Source organism: Dipodomys merriami, unplaced genomic scaffold (genome assembly GCF_024711535.1).
Source record: "Dipodomys merriami isolate MVZ:Mamm:240054 unplaced genomic scaffold, mDipMer1.0.p SCAF_112, whole genome shotgun sequence".
Classification (NCBI taxonomy): domain Eukaryota; kingdom Metazoa; phylum Chordata; class Mammalia; order Rodentia; family Heteromyidae; genus Dipodomys; species Dipodomys merriami.
Window position 1 is genome coordinate 2,653,403 of NW_027202405.1, and position 20,100 is coordinate 2,673,502.

A 20,100-nucleotide genomic window follows, 5' to 3' on the forward strand; every position below is an offset into this window, starting at 1 on the left:
ATTTTACTCATCCATTAGAAATAATGAGATTGTTCCAATTGGGGGGGGGGGGGAACAGAAAGAACTGGAAAAAATATGCTAAGTAAAGTAAGTCAGGCCCAGAGTAACAAAGGATGAATGTTTTCCATTACATGTGGGAGACAGATTTAGCTTACAAACTCTAAAGTAAATACATTCGGTGGTATCAAATGTATGAACTGAAATAAGTTAGATTCAAGGGAGATCTGAAATAGTATAATTCTTTAGAAAGCTAAAATGAAAATTCAGCAAAATAAAACAGCACAAAGCAGGTACTATGGGGTCAAAGGGAAAGGTGTGGATGAATGACCAGGAGAAGAGGGCCAAATGCGGGCAAGAATCCAATGTATATCCTACAAAATTAAGAAGAGTGAGGGAAAGGATGAGCAGGGAAGAGATGGGTGAGAACGTTGAACAGGGTGACATTGATCAAGATACATTGTATTCATAAACTGCTTTGTTAAATGGTAACTGCTTTGTGTAACTACCCAACAATAATTTTTTTTAAGTTTTATTTTATTTTATTTGTGAACATACTGTACAGAGGGGTTACAATTGCATGGGCAGGATAATGCGTACATTTCTTACCAAGCACTGTAGCCTCCTCCTTTGTTTACCCTTCACATCACTTCCCAGCCTCCCCCCTCCCCCCCCCCAATCCCCATCCTTCTCCTTCCCCCCTTCCCCCCCCAACCCCCCCGCACCGACGTTGTAAAGCTCATTTTGGACATGACAACTTGTACTTCTCATTCCCAACAATAATTTTTAAAAAAGCAAAAATAAGATTTCAGATGACAAATCAAACTGTCATTCCTGTATGTTCATTTAAACAAGTAAAAAGTTTAATAATAATTTCAATTCAGATTTTGTTTAGGTTTCCTAGATAATATTATCGTATAAATGGAGAGAAATAAAATAGATTCTTACAAAATCATAAAGGAAAATGTTAATATTAGTCTTTAGTTTCAAATTTAAAAAATAGGGGCTGGGAAGGTGGCTCAGTGGTAGAGCGCTTGCTTTGCATGCATGAGGCCCTGGGTTCGATTCCTCAGCACCACATAAGCAAAAAGAAAAAAGCCGGAAGTGGCACTGTGGCTCAAGTGGTAGAGCATTAGCCTTGAGCTGAAGAGCTGAGGGACAGCGCCCAGGCCTCAGGCCCCACAACCAGACCCCCCCAAAAAAAAAGAATTTCAAATTTAAAAAATAATAAAGAAATGAACACATTTATTGGAAGCTTAGAAAAATAGTGAGATATTTCCAATTTATTATTAAGAAAGTCGCAACAACAAGGAAGGAAGAGAAGGGGTGACAATGATCAACAAGTAATGTACTCATTGCCTTACTCATGTAACTGGAACCCCTCTGTACAGCATCTTAACAATAATTTAAAAAAATACCCCACATTGGATAATCAGGCAAGCATTATATGACCTAAAAAATAATAAAAAAGGAAAGTTTCTTTTAGTCTCTGAGATTTAGAGCACTGTCCATTTTTGTCAAATCATGAAACTTCTCAGTTCCCTTAATACATATACAACAGTGTCAACCTTTGAATTATTATTTTATTAGCACATGAGATTAATGAGTTCAAAGAGCAGCATAAAAAGATGCTTCCTTTAATATAACCTTGATTTTCTGTCCTAATTTTGCTATAAATTATTAACTTTAAGCCAAGGAAGGTCTGTTGTACCACAATATACTCCATGTTATTTGTCCTTCAAAAATCAGATTTTATTCTGTAGACACTTTGGTGACAATGAACTATACAACTTGTGGATGAGTACAGAAAGGAAAATACTGGGAGAGTGCAAGGGAAGGGGTGAAATTGTCCCAAAAGAAATGTATTTATTAATTACTTATGCAACTATAACTGCTCTTTACAACACTTTTATAAGAAACAATTTTAAAATTGCAGAAAAATCAAATCTAAGCAAAAATTAGACCATGCATTTAAATCCATATGGGTAAACTAGCAGTAATACAGATTTTATTTTATTTTATTTTATTTTTTTACTATGAGAATACCATACAATACAGATATATTTTACATTATTGATTCTCTATGAAATCCTAAAAGTACTTTTTGTATATAATTTCCTCTTTATCTCCTAGAATATTCACTGGCACTGAATTTTCAAACATTTGAAACATAGTTCATTGTATTCAACTTGATGAGAGTTTTCCCTATACCAAAGTAACACTGAATTTCCTGCATCTTTAATGATGCATACAATTAATTCAACATTGATATTCATAGTAGGTAATTACAAATTCAAGGACATTTTATTTACCTAAGACATAGAAGTTCTTAAACAAAAATTATGTCTAGGGTTTAGTAGAACTTTCCTAGACAGAGGGTGGAAAATGGTTTTATCCATCCAAACAGGATGTCCTGTTTCAAACTTTTCCAGATGAAATTTCACCATTACAGGTATTCATTTATTCTTAAAACCCTTTTTGTTAACTATATATATATAACTGGAAGATTAGCTACTACTTGCAAAGGATCAAAGTTTAATGTAACATATTTAAATCAAAACCCTTTGTAGAAACAAATTCTGGAAATTTTAGAACCTAGTTGTTATCTAATATCACCTAGTAAGTAGAAAAGAGTTAAAATGTAATTACTTTTAATCAAGAGCAAAGCTTTGTGTTTCAAATTGTGCCCAAGGAACTAGTAGACAGAAGGAATGAAAACAGGAGCCGAGATTTACCTAAGGTTCTTGTAGAAGCATTTGGTAACATATTTATTTTGCTTATTTTGAACATATCATTCCATTTTGTGTAACTATAACTATAGACCTGACACCAGAAAAGGTATAAAGAAAGCATGTTTATTTAAGCCTTTAGCTATGGTGACTAGAAAATTCAAACAGCTTGGTGCTGGTGCGTGACAAAAGCCCCTCACTTCATCATTACATGGCAGAGAGTGAAAATAAACATCATAGATATAGATATAGATATATAATTTTATATTTGTTACAGATTAATTCCTATTAATTGATTTTCTTAGGAAAAATAGGAATGTTGCTAATTTTCAAAGAATAGTTTTGATAGAATCAAATACAGTCATGCTTAGCTGCTTTCAGGATATTTTTTTTCAAGACTCTCAAAGATAAAAATAGACAAATATCCAAAGTTTTTTGTTGTTGTTTTTTTCTTCTGTCAATGATGGGGATCTGAACTCTGTCCCTCAGCTCTTCAGCTCAAGGTTAGCATTCTACCACTTGAGCCATGGGGTTACTTTGGCTTTTTCTGCTTATGTGGCTCCGAGGAATCGAACCCAGGGCCACTCTACCACTGAGCCACCTTTTCAGCCCCTGTCCAAGGTTTTTATAGAAAATGACATGACATTGTATATAGCACACATACATTCCCCTGCATATGTTACATCATCTGACTTATAATACCTAATACACTGCAAATAATATGTAATAGTTATTTTCTATTGTTAGAAAATGACAAATCTGGGGTGGGAGAAAAAAGAACAAAAATGACAAATCTATACATACTCAGGACAGGCATAGCTTTTAAAAGTAGCTTCATCCATGGCTGGATGTGAACCTGCAGTTTAGATAGGTCAATTTTTATTGTTCCTTTATCAATTAAAAAAAAGGTTGTTTTTATTCAATAAAAACAAAAAATAAAAAAATCTATTACATGGAAATTGCATTAGTGCTATTAATTGGTTTTAGATAGCATTTTTTGACCTTTTAATTAGAAAAGAAATGAATGGATGCATCTACCAGGCCTCGGATTTGCTTTATGTGGTAGGGCAGAAAGGAGGTGATTGCTGCTGCTTAGAATCTCTGCAGCGAGCTTGGGGGTGGGCAGTACTGTGCAATGTCTGGAATCCAGAGGGGTTAGCTCCCGAGACTCTATAAACTACTTAGTTTAATATTAGATTATTATAAAGCCAATATTAATGTAAGCCTGTTAATGGCTTAATTCAAGCCTTTGATATCTCAACTGTTTTTTGTCATTTTTACTTCTCATAAATGAAGAAAATTTTCAATTTCTCAATATGATAGCACATTTATTAATTTCTTCTTTATCTCCATTGCTCTCTGCTTTTTATAATGCTGAGAGTATTTGCAATTGTAATAGCTTCCAAGTGAAATGAAACATTTTAGTTACTGACTTTCTTTTCTATTAGTTAATTTAGCTAACAATAACTAGACACAGGGATTTCTTTGGGGTTATATTTTCCTGGTATACATTTCTATCTTTCTATTTAATTTCAAATAGCTCACATGAGGAATCCAGAGGAAATGTGGAAAATGACATTCAATCTATCAAGTTAATTTAGTTGGTAAAAGATAGAGCCAGAACTCAAAACCAGGTCATCAGATTCAAAAATCTCTCTTATTTTCAGTAAGAATCATAAACACCAACTCAACACCTAGCATGTGCCAGCTTCCATCCTAAGGTTTATGTTCTAATTCTTCTTCAGGTCATACATAATATCAGTACTGGGATGAAAATGTTCTAGGCTACATTCAACAAGAAACAGACAAGCAAGGGAATGTTTTGGAGATAGTTTTTGTGCTAGATAAATGATCCACTATGAAAGCAGGACAGCTTTGAAATTGAAGGGAAAAAATAATGGTTTAAAATCTGGGTTAGATATGCTTATGATTTCTTCCCTTTCCAGATGTTGTTAGTGAGCACTTGAGTCAACCTGACTTCACTTTGACCCAGGAACATGTTTTTGCTGCTTTTTTTTTGAGGGGGGGTGGGGGGTCCAGTCGTGGGGCCTGAACTCTGGGCCTGGGCACTGTCCTTCAGCTCTTCAGCTCAAGGCTAGCGCTCTACCACTTTAGCCACAGCGCCACTTCCAGCTTTTTTCTTTTTGCTTATGTGGTGCTGAGGAATCGAACCCAGGGCCTCAGGCATGCAAGGCAAGTGCTCTGCCACTGAGCCCCCTTCCCAGCCCCTTTGCTGCTATTTTTAAAGTTGTGCAGGGTGATAGGCACAGTCCTCTGGTGTGAAACTCATCAGAAAGTCAACTCCTCTAACCTACAATCTTAGTCATTTTTGAAGCTGCTGGTTTGATATCAGAGACTCCAATGAGACTTTTCAAGTAACTCCAAAGGCTAGATTGCTTAGAACTCAGAGGTCCTGTCTTCTACAATTTATTTATTTATTTATTTATTTAAAATTTTCTATTTATATTAGACTGGATTGCAACTGAAAGATGCAAAATCTAGATGACTCTTTCCAGCAGCCAGGGGAAAACAATGAAGCACAGGATGCATAAACCCTGACACTTATTTACATTGACTCTGACTTTTGATTTTCTGTCTGCAGCCTCTTAAGTGTAATTTTGATTGAGTCTACTTCCCTAAAATGGATGAGATGAGTTTGTTTTACATGATGAGATAATTTTGTCAGAAATTTCTGTCTGGAGAATAACTATTATGTGTACCTGTTAACAGCAGAGTTCTCATCAGCCATGGTTGCTTTTCTGAGTTATAGGCTGATTGTCCCTCAGATTCTCGAGTCGCTACTACATAAAGCTGCAGGGGTTTTCCAGTGGCTTACCATTGAGGTAGTCTGGGATTCCTGTTTGCCCTTGCTAACTCAATTATTCAATGGTCATTCTTCACAGAGCACATTTCATGGATTAGCATTGTTGCCAGACAAACAAAGCAACCACAACAAGCCTGGGCAACAAAAATAGAAATGGTTAATATTAGAGTCAATGTGATGAAATAGAAAACACTAGAGCTTCTCAGGAAGTTTCTCTAATGCCTCAATATCCTTGTTCTATCCTAAGGGGTCAGCTATTATTGATGTCTGCTTCAGGTGTCTCCATCAAAAGTTATTAGTATTAGTAACCAGGCATTCCCACTGATTGTGCTGGACCTTAACAACTACTCTTCTTAACTCTTAATCTTAGATGAAAATAGTAATCTCTATTACCAGAGCAAGAGTACTCATCTTGATTAATACAGGATCCAGAGCGGCTAGCATAATGCCTAGTACAGATTTTGTGTTCAATGATTATCTCACAAGAAGATGATTGAAAGAATAATCTTATATAAGCTAGTATAACCATTACTAAGTGTTCAGATCCCACCTCTTTCTCAGTCTACACCTCCATAGCTTCTTGTGTCCGATCTGACCACACCTATCTAGAAATCTGCTCCCTGGTGCATCCCCTCCTTTCTGATCTTTCAATACAGAGTGTTATTTCATTTATGTTATTATCTCAATTCCAACATTCATAGTTTTACCTGACTCTCACATCATCTTAAAGATGCAAAGCTGTGGTCATAAAAAGCTTGCCAAGGAAGAGAGCCAAATCAAGTTGGAAGAAATTAGCATACTAGTAGGTATTTGACAGTCCTCCCTTTATCAGTAATGTTGACATTCAAGACTATATAAGGAATTGTGTGTGTGTGTGTGTGTGTGTGTGTGTGTGTGTGTGTGTGTGTGTGTGTGTGTGTGTGTGTGTGTGTGTAATAGACTGTCGGGGAGGTTTAATTAGCACAGAGGTCAGGACTGTGCTACACATATTTTTGTAAGATGCTGTATCTAATTGTAAAGCAGTTAGACTATGCTGATTTCAGATAGTCAGGGATTTTAGTTTAATGAGACAGTGCAGTGAATCTTCACAGATCGCTGACCATTGTTTGAAGAACTATGATGATAAGTGCATTTAAAGTTATTGAGCTTGTGTTTAAATAAATTATACAGAGGTCAAGAACACACATTTAGTTTTCCACAAACAGCCAGAACCAGTGAATCACAGCTTCTTAGAGAAAAAAAAAAAGCTTTTAGGAAACAATCACAAACTGCATCTCACTGATGAAGTTTCTTTAGGCATTTTATATTTTGCAAAAGTAAGCCATTCATACAATTACCTTACCAAATTTCCTTATTGGTTCTACAACAAATTTGCAAGTATCTTACATTGAATTACATTAAGATTTAATTACATTAGGTAATGGTCTCTATAATTCAGCTTGTTACATAGTCTGAACTATGAAACTGTTAAAGTTAAGAATTTTGTTTTCAAATAAAGAAGGAAACATTTTATTAAAACTTACTCAAACATATTTTGTTGCTATCTGAAGATTTTTTTTAATACGGAGCTCCTAGAGAATAATTAGAACATTTTTGTAAAGCTTGTTTTGGTATCTTTTCAATTTGGATACTAAACATATAGATGGAGGCTTTATATAAACATAATCTAGATAAAGTAGATAATGGCATTTTAATAAAAGTACTTAATAAAGGTAAGGGGTTAAGTAGGTAACTGGACTTCAATAACATACTAGCTTATAGTCAAAAGTCTCCCATACATTTTCCTTATTTACTAGGTGCTACCATTTCAGCATACTGATAATGTTATTCATATTTGAGGAATAAGGAAAATTAACAACCCCAGAGAGGTTAAAAATATGCCTGAGATTATTTAGGTGGTAAAAGTAATAAGCTTTTCTTTTGGCAGATATACATTTCATTCTTCCTATCTTTATTCATTGATAAATATTTCTCAGGTTTACACCATGTCAGGTTTTCACCCTTCTACCTTATCTCATCATCTATGACTTAACATTAAAAAGAGACATGATGGGAGGGCTACATAAAAGTTTGTTAGTTTACTTCCTGGTTTTAACTTCTGAGACTGACCCTATTGATATTTCTTAAAAATAATGATTTTTCTGTCTTCTTATCTATCATGTCTCCCTTCTCCTATACATGACTTTGGTCGTTCAATCAAAGGACTTTAAAAAACAAAATTAGTTTTCACACACTATTGTTTCTCTCTTTTTGTTGTTGGTGGTGGGAGGGGTTACAAAACTCAGAAAGTGAGTCTTTTCTAACATTTGTTTTTTCAGTAATGTATGCTAGAGTCCGAACAATTGAGATTATTTTATAGAAGGAAAATAAGAGCAGAGTTTTATGGTCCGATAACTGTCATCACATCACAGAAACCCTTAGGAATTTAAAGGGATTTCAGTACTTTGGATTTCACTGACCCTGGATAAACTTGGAGCAATCTTAACTAAGAAGAAATGAGCCAAAACCCTGCTGATCAAAACAACACACAGGATACACCTGAAGGGCTGCCTTTCTCATCTTTTGGATAGATTCAAATATGTTTGCATGTAAAATAAATACACAAATACATGTGCCTTTATGTTTATGGAAGGGAATAAAAACATAATGGGGAACCAGTGGCTCAGGCCTATAATCCCAGCTACTCAGGAGGCTGAGATCTGAAGACTGCGGTTGGATGTCAGCCAAGGCAGAAAAGGCCCCTCCAATTAACCACTCAAAACTGGAAGTATAGCTATGGCTCTAAGTGGTCCTAGCCTTGAGCAAAAGAGCTCAGTGACAGCGCCCAGGCCCTGAATTCAAGCCCTACTACTGACAAAACACACACACACACACACACACACACACACACACACACACACACACACACACACACACACACACACACACGGATACAGCTGCCATTTTAGAGCATTTTAAATTTGAAAAATAACTCATTAGCCAACCCCAAAATAGTTCAGGCAAATTTCCATGTAATTATTTTGAGTGAAAAAGGTGTAAATTGAAAATTTTTCAAACTCAGGATTAACAAGGAAGGAATGAAGATAGTTTAACATCTTTGAGTTGCTTCTACAAACTGGTGAGCCCCGGGAGTTTGACTGTTTTTATTTTTAAAATTTTTATGTTATTGTAAAGACGCTGTACAGAGGGGTTACAATTACAGGAGTAAAGCAATGACTACATTTCTTGTCAAGCATTGTTACCCCTCCCTTTTTCTCCTACTATCCCTTTCCTACCTTAATGCCCCAACTCCTCCCCCTCTTCCCAGAAATTGTAAAGTTTATTTCCAACATAGTGTCTTGTCAATATTATTGTTGCAATGAGTCATCCTGTGTCCTTGTTTCAGCATTTTGTTATTCTCCTTCCCCTCTCCAAATTAGATAAATATATATACATATATATATTTATATTTATATATGATGATGACTCAGGGTACCAAAATCAAATAGTGACAACAGGGGATATACCATAGGGGGAAGAACATACAAAAGAAAAAAAAATCATATAGTACATTATAAAATGCATTTAAAACAATAGCAACAAAAATAAAACCTCTTGTGTCCCTATCTTGTGGTTCATTTTGTTTAACATTATTTTATATAGTTCTATGTACATAGCTTTTGACCTTTTCTGCTTGTCCTAGTCAAATACTAGTTATTGCAGGTAAGGGAAACCAAGACCTATGTTTCTTTTTGTTGTTGTTGTTTTGTTTTTGTTTTTGTCGGTCGTGGGGCTTGAACTCTGTCTGGGCTTAGGCGCTATCCATCAGTCAGCTCTTCAGCTCAAGGCAAGCGCTCTACTGCTGGAGCCACAGTGCCACTTCCAGTTTTCTAGTGGTTTACTCACAGACTTTCCTGCCCAGGCTGCCTTTGAACCATGATCCTCAGATCTCAGTCCCCTGAGTAGCTAGGATTACAGGCATGAGCCACCGGCACCCAGCTAGACCTGTTTCTTTAGGCCTGGCTTACTTCACTTAATATTTCCTCTTCAGAGAAGTCTCTCTTCAAGTCTTTAGCCCACTTATTAATAAGGCATTTGTTTGTTTGAGGATTTATTGTTGGGAGATTTAATTTTTTGAGTTCTAAGAATATTTAGATATGAGGCCTTTGTCTGTTGTATGGCTAATGATGATCTCCCAATCCAAGGGCTTTCTATTGATCTTGTTAGCTATTTCCTTTGCCATACAAAAGCTCTGAAGTTTAATGTAATCCCATTTGTCCAAACTTTGAGTTATTGTATTTCTGGGTGCTTATTAAGAAAATTTCGGCCTGTGCCCAGGAACCCTGTAATGTTTTCAGGGTGTCTGCTTTGTCTTCGAGGTCTTTGATCCATTTGAAGTTGGTTCTAGTGCAGGTTGATATATAAGGATTTAACCTTAGTTTTCTACAGGTGTTTAACCAATTTTTCCATTTACTGAAGAGGCTGTCTTTCTTCTATTCTTTTAGCTCTCTTATCAAAAATTAGGTGGGTGTAGGTTTGTGGGTTCATTTCTGTGTATTAGTTCTATTCCATTGGTCCTCCAGTCTGTTCTTGTGCCAATACCAAGCTGTTTTAATGATTATGGCTTTGTAGTAGAGTTTAAAGTTTGGTATGGATATTCCTCCAGAACTCTTCTTGCTGCTGATTGTTTTTGCTATCTGGAGTCTTTTATTGTTCCATATGAATTTTAGGGTTTCTTCTTCTATTTCATTGAAGAATAAAGTTGAGATACTGATGGGTAGTTCATTGAATTTGTAGATAGCCCTTGGCAATATTGCCATTTTCATGATGTTACTGCTCCCAATCCAGGAACATGGGAAGGTTTCCCACTTCCTTAATTCTGCTTTAATTTCCTTTTTCAGGGTTTTTTTTTGTACTTTTTTATTGTAAAGATGCTGTGCAGAGGGGTAAAGTTACATGAGCAAGGTAATGAGTGCATTTTCTATTGAGCATTGTTGCCTCTTCCTTTGTTTTCCCTCTACCATCCCTTCCCTCCCACCTCCACAACTACCCCCCTCCCGCTGAAATTGTAAAGTTCATTTTTAACATAGTGTTTTGTACATCTAATTGTTACAATGGTCAACCTGTATCCTTATTTAAGCATTTTGTTTTTTTCCCTTTGCCTCCCCGAATTAGAGAACTGTATATACAAGCAGGGCACTGACATCAAACACAGTGAAAACTGGGGTTATACTGTGGAGGAGGAACATACAAAGAACCAAAAAAATCAGGCTTTTAAAATTTTTTCATCAAAGAGGTTCTTCACTTCTTTAGTTAATTCCTAGGTATTGTACTTGGGTGGGGGAGGGCTAATACAAAAGGAGTTGCTTTCCTGATTTTAGCCATACACTTCTCATTATTGGCATATGGAAAAGCCATTGATTTTTTTTTTCTGGCCGTGGGGCCTGAACTCTAGGCCTGGGTGCTGTCCCTCAGCTCTTCAGCTCAAGGCTAGCGCTCTACAACTTGAGCTACAGCGCCACTTCGGGCTTTTTCTGGTTATTTGGTGCTGAGAAATCAAACCCAGAGCCTCATGCACGCAAGGCAAGCATTCTACCACTGAGCCATCTTCCTAGTCCCAGAAAAGCCATTAATTTTTTAGAGTTAATTTTACACCCTGCTACTTTGCCAAAGTTTCAGATCAGCTCAAGTGATTTGGGTATGGAGTCCACGGGGTTCTTTAAATACAAGATCCTATCATCTGCAAAGAGGGAGAGTTTTAGTTCATCTTTCCCTATTTGGATCCCCCTTATGTTTGCATCTTGTGTTATTGCTGTAGCTAGGCATTCTAATACTAGATTGAAGAGGAGTGGAGAGAGTGGACATCCTTGTCTCATTCCTGAATTTAGAGGAAATGTCTTTAGCTTTCCACCATCAAAGATAATACTAGCTGTAGGTTTGTCATACACAGCCTTTATTATATTGAGGAATGTTCTATGGATTCTTAGTTTCTTGAGAGCTTTCATTATAAAGGGGTGTTGGATCTTGTCAAATGCTTTTTCTGAGTCTATTGAGATAATCATGTGATTGTTATACTTGCTTTTGTTGATGTGACGAATTACATTAATTGACTTGAGTATATTGTACCAGCTGTGCACCCTGAAATGAATCTTGTTTGATCATAGTGTATAATTTTTTGATGAATTGTGGAAAATGATTGGCTTCAATTTCATTGAGAAGTTTTACATCAATATTCATCAAAGAAATCAGTTTATAGTTCTCTTTCTTTGATGAGTTCTTCTCTGGTTTTGGGAAGATGTTTATAATGGCTTCATAGAGTTTGGTAGTGAAGTTTCACTTTCAATTTCATTGAAGAATTGCAGGAGTATTGGTGTGAGTTCTGCTTTGAAGGCCTTGTAGTATTCAGCTGTGAATCCATCTGGTCCTAGCCTTTTCTTGGATGGAGGTCTCTTATTGCTGTTTGTTTCCAATGCTTGAATTGGGTCTGTTTATTTGGTTTAAATCGTCTTGGTTTAGTTTGGGCATTTCAATATCTGCTAGAAATTCTTTCATTTCTTACAAGTTCTCAAATTTGTTAGCATAGTTTGAGAAGTGTTCCCTTATGATGTTCTGAAACTTGGTTTTTTCTGTGGGGATATTTCCATTCTCATCTCTGATTTTGTTTATTTGGGTGTGCTGTCTTCTTTTTCTGGTAAGATTTCCTAAGAGTTGTCAATTTTTTCTAAATTTTTTCAAAGAACTAACTTTGATTTGTTGATTCTGTAGTTTTTTTGGACTCTAATTTATTTAATTCTGATTTAATTTTAATTATTGGTTCCATCTACTGGATTGGTGATTGGCTTGTTGCGTTTTCAAGGAGCTTTGGGTGCATCATTAAATTGTTGGTTTGAGATCCCTCCAATTTGTTGATGCCTTAGGAACTTAGAGCTATAAATTTTCCTCTGCATACTGCCTTTGCTGTGTCCCAGAGGAGCTGGTAATTCATATGTTCATTTTTTTGAATATCATGAATGTTTGAATTTCTTTTCTAATCTTTTTTATGACCCATTGGTGGTTCAGCAGTGTGTTGTTCAGCCTCCGTGTGTTACAGGATTTTCTTTGGTGGCTTTTGGTGTTGAGTTCTAATTTTACTCCCTTGTGGCCTGAGAGAATTCAGGGCATAATTTCAATGTGTCTGAATTTGGACATATTTGCTTTGTGATCTAAGATGTGGTCTATTTTAGAGAATGTCCCATGTGCTGCAGAGAAGAGCGTGCATTCTGATGCTACTGGGTGAAATATTCGGTAGATGTCTGTTAAGTCTAGTTGGTTTACGCAGTTGTTTAGGACCGAGGTTTCTCTGTTGAGTTTGCAAGATTGATCTATCCAGCATGGAATGTGGTGTGCTAAAGTCCCCAGCAATTAATGTCTTTGGATCTATGTGTGATTTTAGGGAAAGTAGTGTTTCTTGAATGAATTTGGGTGCTACAGTATTTGGTGAATAGTTATTTAGAATTGTTATATCCTCCTGTAGGAGAGACCCTTTATTAGTATGTAATGTCCTTCTTGATCTCTTCTCACTAATTTTAATTTGAAATCTATTTAATCTAGTATTAGATGGCAACCCCTGCCTGTTTATGGGGGCCATTTGCTTGGTAGATTTTGTTCCAGCCTTTACTTTCAGAACATGTTTGTTTTTGTGGGCAAGGTATGTCTCTTGAAGACAGCAGATAGAAGAATCTTGCTTTTTGATCCAACTAGACAATCTATGTCACTTAATTGGAGAGTTAAGTACATTAATATTGAGAGTTAAAATTGAGAAGTGTTTGGTTGATCCTGCCATGTTATCCACCTTCTTAGGGGCTATGCCTCCTGGGTTCTTACTGTGATTATCTGGCTCTCTGTTTTGGGCTGTTTCTTGGCCTTTACCAGGCTCTTGTTGGTTTTCTATGTGTAGGACATCTTTAAGTATTTTGTGTAGTTCTGGTTTGATGACGATATATTGTTTCCATTTTTCTTTGCTGTGGAAGGTTTTTATTTGAAGGAGAGTTCAGCAGGGTACACTATTCTTGGTTGATAGTTGTTTATCTCTAGGGCGTGGCATGCAACATTCCAGGCTCTTCTTGCTTGCTTGGTCTCTGCTACAAATATGTAGTTATTCTGATTGGTTTTCCTTTATAGGTGATTGATCTTTTCTCCCTGACAGCTTTAAGGATCTTTTCCTCAGTCTCTATTGATTCTGTGTGGATTACAAGACGACAGTAGGATGTCCTGTTCTGATCTGGTCTATTTTGGGTTGTATGTTTTTTCTTATATCCTAAAAACATCTCCTCTGGGCTTTAGAAAAATATTTTATTTATGTTACAATACTGTGCCTTTCGCTCTATAGGATAGGAGAATTTTCTTTTTCTTCATGTGGTGGCTATCCATCATAGAAATCTCTGGTGACTTTGCCAAAACTGAGAAACAATATCTACACTATTGTATAAACAAAAAGAGCCTCAGCAGTATTAGGAGCACACTCTTCCTGAAGAAAAGGAAGTCAAAAGATGATTTAAACAGAGATGAGACAGCCATTGGGTTGAGTTCTTTGTAGTGCTCAGGCTCAAAAAAAATGGACAAATGGAAAAATGACTGAAAGTTAGGGAATGTGCTCCTACTCCTCTGATATGAATGACAATGAAAATATCTGTAGAATCCAAATCAAAATCTATTCTACAATAAAAACTTTGTATTCAATCCAGGCATAGTGGATCATTTTTGTAATAGCTACTTGGGAAAAGAAGATAGAATCATAGTTTAAGATCAGATGGGAGCTAGTATATATTTATATATGTGTATGTGTACTGTATATGTGTTTAGTTTTCTTATATATACATATATTATAAATATATGCAAATACATATAGGAAAGCTTATATAAAGAAATATCTCACACAGTTTTGGGAGATGGCAGGTCCATATTCTGTAGAGCTGATGATCCAATGCAAATCTGATGCTAGCAGACTGAACCAGATGGCTAGCAAATCAGTTTGGACTTCATCCCATTTCAAAGACCAGTAGGCAAAAAAATGTTTTCTTTTACTACAATGTGAGTGTGGTCTGAGTCTCCAAACCAACAGTTTATGAGCTGAAGCTTAGTCTTCAGTTGGTAAAGTTGAGATAGTAGAACATTCTAGAGTTCGAACTTAGTGCAAGGTAGTTATTTAAGGAGGTATCTTCCTTGAAAGATTAATGTTTTACAGAGCCTCAGTTAATTCTCATGAGTGAGCCTAGCTCTGAAACTTTCAAGCTTCCTTTCTTTTACCTCATAATATTCTGATTTAGTTGACATCAGATAAATGGATCTGAACATTTTAATATAAAGAAGTAAAATGTAAATTATACCACTTATCCAGCAAAATCATAAATTTAAAAAGAAAAGAGTCATGTGGCAAGAGTTGTTACGTAGGGGGGATGGGAAACAAACCATTTTCTCCAAGAAGATTTATAGTCAGTACAAGGCTATCTGCAATTCTAAAATCCCAGATTTCTGTTTTCTAATCTATATGAGAAGTAAACTCAGTCATAAGTTTTGGAAGAAAATCACAGTTTCAAACTAAGTCTGTTCATTTGTATTCACAGGCCAACATCTTATTATTTTCACAGACCTTCTACCTTAGTAGTTAAAGAAGAGAATGACAAGAATAACAATGATACCTCATCAGGCAATCACACTGTAACAAATTATGTTCTAATTTCTCTACCTAGTGTTTTGGGTTTCATTTCTGAAAAAGACAACAAACCATAATCTGTAGTCTCTCAAATTTGTGAGAGAATGGACATGCTGCCTCTTAGTAATACCTCAGTTAGGGCAGAATTGGACAAGGATGTCTAAGTCAGCGGAGATCAGTCCTCTACCTGCCTGATAGATGAAAATGTTGTGTGCTATTTTTCCTTCTGAGTGCTGCATTTTGATATTACAATAAAGTATACCAAACAAAGTAACTGAGTTTAGCTATATATTTCAGATCTTCCAAAAATTTTATAATAGAATATATAATGGAATTCTATGCCTCCATCAGAAAGAATGACATCACCCCATTTGTTCGGAAATGGAAAGACCTGGAAAAAATTATATTAAGTGAAGTAAGTCAAGCCCAAAGAAACATAGGTCCCATGGTTTCCCTTATTTGCAATAACTAGTATATGTCTAGGACAATCAGAAAAGGTCAAAAGCTATGTACATATGACCAGATAAGATGATGTTAAGTGAAATGAACCCCAAGATAGGGACACAAGTGGTTTTCTTCTTGCTCACTATTGTTTTTAATGTACTATGTGATTTTTTTTGTATCTTTTGTATGTTCTTCCCCCACGGGATAACCTCTGTTTTCACTGTATTTGATGTCCATGCCCTGCATCTTATATATACATTTTTCTAATTTGGGGAGGGGAAGGGATATAATAAAATGCTCAAATAAGGATACAGGTTGACCCATTGTAACAATGAAATGTACAAGACACTATGTTTAAAACGAACTTTATAATTTCAGGGTGGGGAGGGAGGAGTTGCAGAGGTGGAGAGGGAAGGGATGGAGGGGGAAAAACAAAGGAGGAGGTAACAATGCTCTACAGGAATGTACTCATTATCCTACTCATGTAACTGTAACCCCTCTGTACAGAATTGCTATAAGAAAAATATATATAAAGAAAGAACACTCAAAGCAAAATTTTTTTAAAAAATGGAAGGATTTCATACAGTAGAAAAATATCAAGTGAAATTCCACATGGGAATAGACTGGCAATGACAAGAAGAGACACTGATAAAGTTCACACAATTTTTGTCCCCTCTTAGTCCTGAAATGGACTGGAAACATGTGCCTTGGGAAGTGTCAACCTCAGAGAAAGACCCTAGCCACCTGTCAAGGAATTTCTTCCTTACCAAAATAAATAAATATATATCGAAAAGTGAAAAAAAAGAGATCTTCATGTGGAACTAAGCAGCAAGAAACCTGAATGTGTGACCTTGTTCTGATCCTTATATTCTATGCTATTTTTGAAGATCCACCAATCAAATTAGTTTTCTTATGTGCACTAAAAATAATGTAATATCAAGTGGTAATGCACCTACTTAACAAACATGAGGTCCTGAGTTCAAGTCCTTGAATTGACAAGACAAAAAAAAGTAATGTCCTAGATTATACTAATGGTCTGAGTTTTTTGAGCTACAACTAAAAACGACTAGCTAGAAGAATAAAGTTTGAGAGTTCAAAATCGAGTTTCTTTCTTTGATAATTTTTCACCCTTTCTTACAGATCTCAAGTTAATCTGATGATATAAAAATTATTTATACTAAATTAGAGCATGTTTGCTCAGTCTTCTTTTTCCAGTTTTGATCTATGGTTACTTAAACTTAGTGCTTCCTGCTTACTAGGTGAAGATGCTGCCCTAAATTACACCTTAGTTCTAGTCTTTTTTAATATAACTTGTGATTGAGTCTAATGTCTTCTCTTTTGGTGTCATCTGCAGCAAGATACAACCTTAGTAGATTAGATCCCCAATGACAACATACTGAATTTCATTAATCTTTGACAGCATTAATAGAACCCTAAGAGTAAAAGAAAATAATTAAATCAACTGGAGGTGCTCCAGGCTTTTTAGAATATGCAAAGCCCATTATTTTGGGGGAAATATAAATGCCACAAAGCAAGAAAATGTTAAAGCCCTCAAATAATGAGGTAATTATATAATACTGTCTAGATGTATAAAGAACACATATACCAGATATGGCAGGAAATTACAGCTATTATAATTTATTAAATATATCTTTAACAAACACACAAACACATCATGAGAAGAAAAATCAGTAGGCCAGGTGCTGGTGGCTCATGCCTGTAATTCTAGCTACTCAGGAGTCTGAAATCTGAGGATCAAGGTTCAAAGCCAACCCAGGCAGAAAAGTCAGTGAAATTCTTATCTCCAATAAACCACCAGAAAATGGGAAGTGGCACTGTGGCTTAAGTGGTAGAGCACTATCCTTGAGCTGAAGAGCTAAGGGACAGTGCCCAGGCCCAGATTTCAAGCCCCATGACTGAGAAAGAAAGAAAGAAAGAAAGAAAGAAAGAAAGAAAGAAAGAAAGAAAGAAAGAAAGAAAGAAAGAAAGAAAGAAAGAAAGAAAGAAAGAAAGAAAGAAAGAAAGAAAGAAAGAAAGAAAGAAAGAAAGAAAGAGAAAGAGAAAAAGCAGCAGATATACTATATCTGAGGCTGTATATATATATGGCTCTATGAAATATTCCATCTAACCAGCAATTTGCATGGCCTTTATGTTTTCAATCAGAACAGTTGTTTGCAAGATGCAGAACTTAACTTTAAGAAGCTATAAGTTAATGTGTGTGTCTGTTTCCACCCTCTTTATGATACAGGATGTTTCTTATGCTATTTTTTCCCATGCCTGAGGAGAAGACTTTGTCTTTATCTTTGCTCTCTGGGCATTTCATGCCAATCTTTTCTTCAGAGTTTTGATGCTCTTTGCTTTGAGCTTTCCCTCAGAACTAGTGACTCTTAGGTAACATTTTTAGATTCTTGTTCCAAACAGGCTGCTAGCATTCAGTCACAGCCCATGGTTATGTTTCTCCACACGTTGGTTGTTCTTAGACTTTTGTTGTTGCTTGCTTTTAGGCATTCGTCAGAACAGAAGTGTTACAGCTGCTTTTGAGATGCCACGGCAGCCATGGCTTAGGGCTAAATCATGACTGATGTGTGTTGGCTGCCTGTCACCTAAGCGCTCATTTATAGCTCCTGGCAGCCTCCAGTGCTTCGGTTCTCCCTCCCGAATTCACAGCAATTAATGAAATATCAGCTCCAAAGTGTGAATACCAATGTCTGAAAGCCAAAGTAAAGCTACTGGATGAACTCCTCTTTTATCATCTTCATCAAAATTCATTGGCAAATGACAGTATTACAAAGACAGAAGAAAGATCTTGTGTATGTGTGGCATGTCCCCCACACAAGCTCCTCCATTCCCATCATCAAAGACAGTTATCTTCCTCTCCGGCTGCCATATACCAAGGTCAATTTGTATAATTATCGCTGTGAACTAACATTAAATAAATTCAGGCACATGATGGCTTTGCCTACTGGATTTGAAAGGTATTGATTATTTGGGTCTTCTAGATCTACTTTCACTTATAATTATATCCACTAGTAAGAACAGGAACATGAAAAAAATATGCATTATACAGAATACAGAAGAGGCAGATGGCTTGTATTTGTCTGCATGCCACTAGAAATGCAGAAAATATACTCATTTATGTGAATTTTATCCCACTGGTAAACCCTGGAGATATTTTCATACTTAGAATCAATGAGAGTGTGGGGGAAAAAATAAACTCATCAATTTGGTGTGAGTATGAATTGTTGCAACCTTTCATGATGTTATTTGGAATTCCAGGTTAAAGAATCCAGCCCACAAATATTATCATTCAAGCAGATATATACTGCAAGATTGTGTGTGTGTGTGTGTGTGTGTGTGTGTGTGTGTGTGTGTGTGTGTGTGTGTGTGTGTGTGTGTGTGTGTGAGTGTGTGTCTGTGTGTCTGTGTCTGTGTCTGTGTCTGTGTCTATGTGCTGGTCATGGGGTTTGAACTCATCCAGGCACTGCCCCTGAGCTTTTTGTGTTAGGCTAGTACTCTACCACTTGAGCTACAGCTTCACTTCTGGTTTTTTGCTGGTTAACTAGAGAGAAAGGAGTTTCATGGACTTTCCTACTTTGGCTGGCTTCAAATTTCCATCCTCAGATCTAAGCTTCCTATGTAGTTAGGATTACAGTTCTGAGCCACCAATTTCTGGTTAGCATTACTTTTATTAATAATAAAAATAAAGTCAGGCTGAACATTTATCAGTATAAGAATAGTTAAATGATAAACTACATATTGCACAGGCTATTAAGCAAAGCTCAAGTAAACAAAATAAATATAGTTGTAGTAAAAGAAAGGAAGTTCTTACTACAATGTTAAGATAACAGCAATATAAAAGTACAAATAAACAAGAAAAATGTAGAAAATAAACAGAAAACAAAATTATAGAACTTATTGTATATAGTAGCTCATTTCATTATTAATATCATATACACATCCTGTGTGTAAGAATCTATTGCTCTGCAGACTAGCCAAGAAGGGCAAAGAAGTCATTTTCACTTCACTAATGTCTTCCATGGATTTATTTAATTAGTAGCCTATTTGCCAAAGAAGCATGAGATACTTAAATGAACATTGTTATCATCATGTACAACATTTTGAAATCCAGAAAATAAATCTTGAAAATAACCTGTTTGAAGTTATAATCTAGATACTGTATTGTGGGAGAATTTAATGTTAATATTTAATCATTGTACTTCTTTAATTATTAGAGAATATTTATTTGGTTTAAAATAGATATTTTCAAAACGTAAATATCATAAATACCGTTTTATCAGTGAATATAACTGAAGAGGACTGCAGATATAGCTCACTTGTAGAGAATTGCCTAGAAGCATGAGGCCCAATTCAATCTCCAATAGCACAAAAGAAAAAAGAAAGAGGAAAAGACTGAAAAAGAGAGAGAGAGAGAAAGG